The following is an 8,676-nucleotide window of genomic DNA, read 5'->3' on the forward strand; positions in this document are numbered from 1 at the left end:
GCTCAGGTTAACAAAACTTACCACCAGTGGTCAAAAAATGTTTGAAAAGTTTTAACTAAATTTCAAATCATCATATCTATCAAATAGCCTAAAATTTGGAAAAATGGACATCATATTCAGAATTAGGTGATAAAAAATAGGACGGTTAGAGGTGTAATTCAAATTGAGTTGGCTAGAAAATGGCCAAATCGTCGAAAAATAATAGGTGGTGGCCACCGGATTTAAGAGCCCAATTTGGGCCCATTGCCAGTCAATGGCAGTTAAACTTGGTGGTTAAGGTCATCGCACCTGGGCTTTGAAGTTGGTCGGTGCCTGTCAAAGTTTGGTGGCCTGAAACAATCAAATATAATTGAACCTGAGAGAAAGAGGGGGGAGAGAGAGAGAGAGAAAGAGGAGGCCGTCGTCTTGGGGGGAGGAGAGAGAAAAATAAAGAGAAAAGAAAAAGAAGAAAGGGATTGACCACATGGTACTTGTAAATTGATGACACATGGCACCCATCAAGGATGTTTTCAAACTTTCCTTTACATGCTTTTCGAGAAAAACTACCCAATAAGATCAGTCCTAGAGAAATAATTACAACTTTAAAAATCTATAAGATCTATAACTTTTTGACCGTAGGTGGAAATTAGGTGTGTCTCTAGTCTACATACTTATATCAATAAGCAATATACAATGAAACATAAGTCAAAGCCATAATTTTATACAACCAAAAAGTTGACCTCGATCGTGCTCGAATAGTCCATATCTCATATTGATCTGACCATAACTTTCTAATTTCAACTTCAATTTTGGCATGCTATTGGTTGATGAACTCATGATGGCGCGTACTTTGCAATGATGCCCTAGTCAAATGAAACTTTAGTCATGCTAAAAAATCAACTATAGGATCCACTCGGTTAATCCTAGTCAACTACAGTTAAATTTGATCAAAAAATTCAAATTTTTTATACACATTTTCCCGCAAATTTTTTATAGTGTCAACTATATTTTTTTTGGTTTGTTTGGAGTTCTTGAATGGCATCAGCTTTGTCTACCATGATGGCATTGCATCAGGCAAGCTCCTCTCTTCGACTAATATCACAGCTTGGATGGAATTTAGAATTGCCTTCTCCTTCATTTATCAAGCTCCAAATCTGGGTTCTTATGGTTTTGAGCAACATTTTTCAACTTCAATTTGCTCATTGGCTTTCTAGTAAAGTCGTCTTTTAATGTTGGCTCTACAATTGTGATTTGGGCCTCACACATGCATCCACTGATGGGCTTGTCCGGATAGTCCTTCCATGTGCCAATGGAACCCCCTAGATTCTTGAACAATTGGAGCCAAGTTCGATGTCCTCCAGCTTGGATTATTTTGAAGGAATACCTAGTCACAAACATATAGAAAAATACTAAAAAGAATGAAAATCTGGAGCCTAGCTCACCAAAAAGGGCTAGTGAAACACAAAAAACTTAAAAAAAAAAAAAAAAAAAAACTATATCACTCCTTCATATAAAATATGCTAGATGTAGTTCATATTTAAGCAAAATAGAAAAAATGGTTTTAGGAAAATATGGGAGTAAACTTTACATTATGGTCGATAATAGCCTATCATAAAATGGTTACTTAAGGGTAGTAGCTTAACATACTATGGCCATGGGGAAAAATATGTATTACTTAGGAATGAAAAATTGAATGTTTGTTAAATCTAATGGGTCGTCTAGATAATCATCCGGATGATTTAAGCGAATGCTATAATTCACTCCGGATCTTTGGAAAGGCTTAAATGTTAAGAAATGGGAAGAGTTCAAAAAAATAAATAAATAAATGAAGGTCTTTTTAAGAAGAAGCAGAAGAAGAAGAAGATCCTTTCTAAAGGGAAGGCTTTTCCTTAAATAGTGAGCCAAACCCTTTCTTAGATTGCTCTTTTAACCAAGAAAAATATTTTATCTACAAATAATGATAAAACTTTCATAATGATAGTGGTTAAAAGCATGGAAGAAAAAATCGGCGAGACCTTCAAAATGTTGCCGACAATATCATGTTTTGGCCATCGACGACATCGACCGGGGGGGGGGGGGGGGGAATTTCTATAAGACGTGTTGGAGAAATGTCGCCGTTGCGGAAAAGTGTCGCGGGTATCGTCTAAAGTCGGTGGGATTTTCGGATTTCTGGTGGACATGGATGAAAAAATCGACGATAACCTTGATATTGTCAGCGATAAAAATCAAACGGTATCCATGGAAGTTTCTACATGACTTGAACTAGAACGAATTCTTCTCATATTGCTCGATGGCGACACAGTTAATGTGGCAATGTGTTAGGGTTTAATAAATATGGGTTGAGGAGTTTAAAGTAAAAATAAATTATGGGTTTTAGATTTGGGCTTCTAATAACATAAAATGAGATGGATTGGGCTTTTTAAAGTGAAAGAGTTTTTAATCCTTTTAGAAAAACGATGTTATATAATTTTGTTAATACAGATAAATTATAGATAATATAATAGACTGACCGCCCAATAAATTAGCGAACTAAATAAATAATTAACCACTCAGTAATATTTAATTAATTTCTATTATCTCAATTATATTGCACTACTTACTATTTATATTTAAACATTTAGATACATTATAATTTAACAGAAAATAATTTTTCTTTTAATAAATGTTTTTTTTAAGTATCTATTAAATTTACTTAGTCATCTTTATCATCAATATTCCTATATATTATAAAGTTATTGTTTTTTTGTTATTTTATAAAGCTTATGTTGTGAATAATGCATTATTAATAGATTTAGTACTTGTCAAAAGGTTTCAATGTTCTAAAATTTTAAAATATATAAATCATTTTGGTAACAAAAATATATAAATAAGTTTAAATATAATAAATATATAAATAAGTATAAATATACTAATATCATTTTAAAAAATGATAAAATCAAATCAACAAATAAAGAAAAAAAGTAAATACTCATTAAAATAGATTCTAAAAATTTAAAAATAAATTATGTATTTGTGTTTAAAACTTGTAAGCATGTTAGAAAGTATAGATTTTAATGCTATATATATATATATATATATATATATATATTTTTTTTTTTTTTTTTCATCAACAATCAACACATATTTACAGTTTTCATGATTTTATTGACATTTCCATCGATATCGACATTTCTATAAAAATCATACCCTCGATATTTTCATCAATACCGATATTTTTATTACTGGTTAAAAAAGAACTAAGATGGTAGAGATGGTTTCCCTTCTATATTTAGCAACAAGAAGGATAAAACATAAAAATGGTCATCCGGATAAGTTAGATGCTTTTTATCTAGATCTGAGATGGGGAAGTGTGTTAGATGTGACTTTTCTCGTTTTTAGACTTTCTTTCCCATTCAGTTACAGTACCTTTCTGACTAACATGGGTTTTTTGGGAAGGCAAAAGAGTTTGTTTTTCTTGGTTAAAGAGAAATTAGCATTCATCCCCATGCGATGTACGGTATATCTAATTATCATAGATGGTTTTAAAAATAATCTATAATAATTAATTATGTTTAAAAGCTTATTTAAAAATTTTATAGTTATTAAGTATATTTGAAATTTTTTTTTCAATTTATACTATAAAAGTTTATTAAAAACTATAAATTTGAGCTCTACATTCAATACTATACAATCATAAAATTCAAATTAAAAAATATTTACCGATATAATGTTTTCCATTTATGGAATTTAAATTCAAATTCATTTATATAATTTAATTCAAATTTAAATGTATTTAAATAATATTTTTCATCTATAAAATTTCAATTCAAATTCAAACGTATTTTGATTCCTTGCAAATAATTCATTTTTATATATTAAATACTCATAATGTAATTTAATTAATTAATTAATTATTATTATTTAAGATTATTACATATTAATATTATCATAATTTTAAGCATTTGTTCCTATTGTTAACATATATATATATATATATATATATATAAAAGTACATCTTTACCATTTTTTGAAAAATATTAGAAAAATACATTATTCAACATAAATTTATTGGTAAGAAGATCAATCTCATTATTAGTTACCATTTTTTAATATTATTATTTTATAATAAAATTTCATTTATTACATATCTATATGTGAACATGTATTAGTTTATGAAATTATTATGTGAATTTATTATATACATGTTTTTTACATGATCTTTTAAAATTTAAAAAAAAAAAAACCAAATAAGGAGAATAATTTTATTATTAATTTATTTATAGTTATATATATTTTAAGGATATCAAATAAAGATATCAATATTATTATTGAAATCTATATATTAGAATATTGAAATTACATTTATTACATATATATATATATGAATATGTATTAGGATATAGGATTTTTATATGAAATATATTTAATAAAAAAAATCTTTTATTATATAATAAAATAAAAAGATCAATTTCATTATCAAATAGTGTACATAAAATCTTATTATTTTGCAATAAAATAAATATAAAAACTAATAAAAATATTAAATATTTAAATTATAATTTTTTTTAATATTTTCTTATAAGTATATAAAATTTATGTACTTAAATTTGAATACATATAATATTCTTTATCATTGTTTTTGTATTTTTATTTTTTTATTATTTACTGAGAATATGGTATGAATATACATATATATATATATATATATACACACAATATTATTTGCTATATATCTATTATCATAATTTCAAGATTATTTTTTAAAAATAGATAAATATATATATATATATATATATACATACACATAAGTAATTTTAAGCATTTGTTTCCTTTGTTGATATAAATATATATATATATATATATATGTAAGCACATTTTAAATACTTTTTGAAAAATATTTTAAAAATACATTATTTATCTAAAATTTCTTGGTAAGGAGATCAATATCATTATTAATTACTATATTTTAATCTAACTATTTATAATATAATTCAATTTATTAATATACATATATAGATATGTATTAGTATATCGAAACTTTAAGTAAAATACATTTTGTAATAAGAAAATCGTTTATTATAGACATGTTTTTTACCTTATCTTTTAAGATATAAAAAAAAAAAAAACAAATAAGAAGATCAATGTCATTATTAATTTATTTCTGTTTATATATATTTTAAAAATGTCAAATAAAGATATCAATCTTATAATTAAAATTCCATTTATTACATATATATATATATATATATATACATATACACACACACTACAATAATAAGGAGAATGTTTTGATGAATTATCATTGATAAAATAAAATATAAATAATGGCTGACCATATATATGCATATGTTATCATAATTTCGACATTATCTTTTAAATGCAACTAAAAACAAAAAAAACAAAAAAAAAAGAAAAGTATATATATATATATATATATATATATATATATGCAAGTCTTTTTAAGCATTGGTTTCCTTTGTTAATATATATGTATATATAAGTACATCTTAAACATTTTTTGAAAAAAATTTAAAAAAATGCATTATTTACTATAAATTTATAGTAAAAATATTAATCTTATTATTAGTTAACGTATTTTAATCTCATTATTTTACAATAAAATTTCATTTATATGAATATGTATTAGTTTGTGAAATTATTATGTAAAGTATTTTAATAATAAAAAAATATTTTATTACATACATGTTTAATAAAAGTAACTATTAAAAGTACCTTTTTTAATAAAAAAATTAAAAATAACTATTATATATTTTGGAGAAACCTATGCATTAATAAATTTATATGGTAAACAATGCTTACAAATCAAATAATCATGAAAAAATGTGATTTCTGTTTCTAAATTGATATTTATTTTCAAGTAAAATAATTAAAATTTAAATAGTTTTAGGATTAATTAAATAGGTCAACATTTTCCTTATTAATAGTTAATTTCTTTATTTTATTTTTATATTTTTTAAATAGACATTATTAAAATATATATTAGGCCACAGTTAGGCCATAATTCCATTGTAATATATATGCATATATTTAGGTCATAGTTCCGTTATAATATATATTAAGTCATGTATATATTAGACCATATATATCTATAATTCCGTTATAATATATATATGTATACTAACTAGGCCATAAATATATATTTGGTAAATGCGATAAAATCAAATATTTTATTTATCTTCAATTTATTTCAAAATTATTATCATATGTAATTTTATCAATTGTTCGATAATTATGAATATTTATATCAAAAATTAATTATATATATATTTGGTTATATCCATAAAAGGTAAGATAATGAATAATAAATAATAAATAAAATAAAATTAAAGTAAAAACGGTATTTTTTGAGGGAATTTAGAAGAATAGTATGCTGACACGTAATGCATACGCTTCTTCTTATTGATAGGATTTCATAGTTCTTTGGAAAACTCAATCCCTTCCTAAAATACTATTTTCTTTTATATGAAAGATGCTTAGATTGCACTTTTGATAGATAAATTGCATATAAAACATTTATATAAATACACATATTTATACATTTTGAAATCCAAATGGTTTATATATTAGGAAGATATAAATATAATTTTAAATACAAAAAATGTATAGTAATTCATGCAAGGGTAAAATCATAAATAAATAAACTCACTTTAATGTACAAAGTATGTATATATATAGGGGCCTAATAAATGTACCAAACAAAGGTTTTGGCTTCAGGATTCTCAAACAGATGGGCTTGCATAAAATCAGTTTGTCCAAATATGAATTTAGGCTTAGGGAAAACAAAAATTAAGGGATAAATACCTCTATTAAGGTAAATTTATGGTCATCCTTAGTTTGATTTCATTTATTTTATCATTATTAAGTTACGAACCTTAAATGGATCATTTTTATGATAAAATAAATTAAATTAAGCTCATATTATAAAGTTTGTACCAATAAATTATTCTCCAACCATGAGCCCTATAAATAGCTTGGGACTAACTTTGCTTTAAAATAATATATTTTTTAAATAAAATATGTATTTCTAATCAATTGAGCCTTTTGAGCCTTTTTTATTAAAATTGGATATAAATGTTAGTCAACTCATTGATCACTAATCAACCGCTAGTGAACCACTAGTTGGATATCATATCATATCTTAATTTAAGTAGAGCAAATCACGGGATTCATAAGAATATGTATTAGTGATTCCACCATGTATCCTTGAATTAATTTTACGCAACAAATGATTAGATTAATTTTATCGCATCCAAATTAATCTAGAATCTAATTCAATAGTGGGAAAAAGTAAAAAAAATAAAAAAATAATGGTCTTCCAATTTAGTCTTTGTTAGTTGACTAGGTGAAGTGTTCTCTACGCAAATGTGAATGATACTGGCCATGGAAACTTTTTACCAAAAAAACAGAAAAGGACCATGGCACCTAACACTCCCTTTCTTATTTTTCCATTTTAAAGTTACTTTAGCTCCCTCATTTAAAAACAAAGTTACTTTTTTTTAACCTACCAAAAAGAAAAAAAAGAACAAAATTTGATTGGGCTATGAATTCAATATTGCACTCCGCTTGACAGCTAAATATTTAACTGTAGAACAAATTGTTTATTGGTGAACAAATGCAGAACAAAAATTGTGGGTACAAAATTTTGAAACATTTTCGTATCTTATTGTACACTGTTTGATGAAAAATAGTTGAAAACAAAGATAAATTCTTATTTCTTTTTTTTTTTTTCTTTTGTTATTTGTAATCCTGATTGAGAATCATATAATTGGGATACTTTGGCCTTTAATTATAACTTAAGCTCCTTTCAAGAAATCTATTCATCTTCTTCTTCTTTCAAAAAAAAGGTCCGACTTACTCTCTAAACTGTATTTTGAATTTTACATTTGTATATTATATATATGTATGTTAAATGCACATGGCATTTTATATGTTTAGGAAAAAAAAATGCACGGTTTATTTTGTTCCTTTATTGGAAAAACGTTAATTTATATAACTATATAATATATGAGAATAAGATAGCCAGCAAAAATTATTGTAATGTGTTATCTTTAGATTTATTCTGTTTCTTTTAAAAAACATTATAGTATAAAAAATTAAAATTTAAAAATAAAATTGTCTTAAAAATTTTATAATTTTAAAATCATTATCATATATCATCATTAAATTTATTTTATTTTTTTCCAAAGGCATTATAAAAAAAATTAAAATCTGAAATTAAAATTGTTTGAAAAATTCCATAATCTTAATAAAAATTAAAAAAAATAATTTAATCTTTATTTTTGAAAATTTCCATAACATATGGGTATTGTCAAGATTTGGTTATAAATATTTGCAATAACGTGTATAATAGTTTTAATATAATTTATATAATAATATTTTTCCCAATAACAATTACACAATCTTCATAAAACTTGGAAAGAAAAATTTGATGTTAATTTTTGGAAATTTCTTTAACATGTGAGTATGAAGATTTTATTTTTGGTGATGAAATGAAACTTGGCAAGAGGAATTTTTTTCTTCTCCTTATTTTATTTTATTTTAGTTTTTTAAATTTAAAAAAAAAGGTTAAAAATGTCTATACAATAAAGGAAAAATTTTAAACTGTAGTACCTGAGATTTGCTCTAAATCATTTCAATCCTTTTATTTTTTTGACATTTCAATTGCAATTCCTATTTTAAATAGACATTTATTCAGTG

This window comes from Ziziphus jujuba, chromosome 12 (assembly GCF_031755915.1).
Source record: "Ziziphus jujuba cultivar Dongzao chromosome 12, ASM3175591v1".
Lineage (NCBI taxonomy): Eukaryota > Viridiplantae > Streptophyta > Magnoliopsida > Rosales > Rhamnaceae > Ziziphus > Ziziphus jujuba.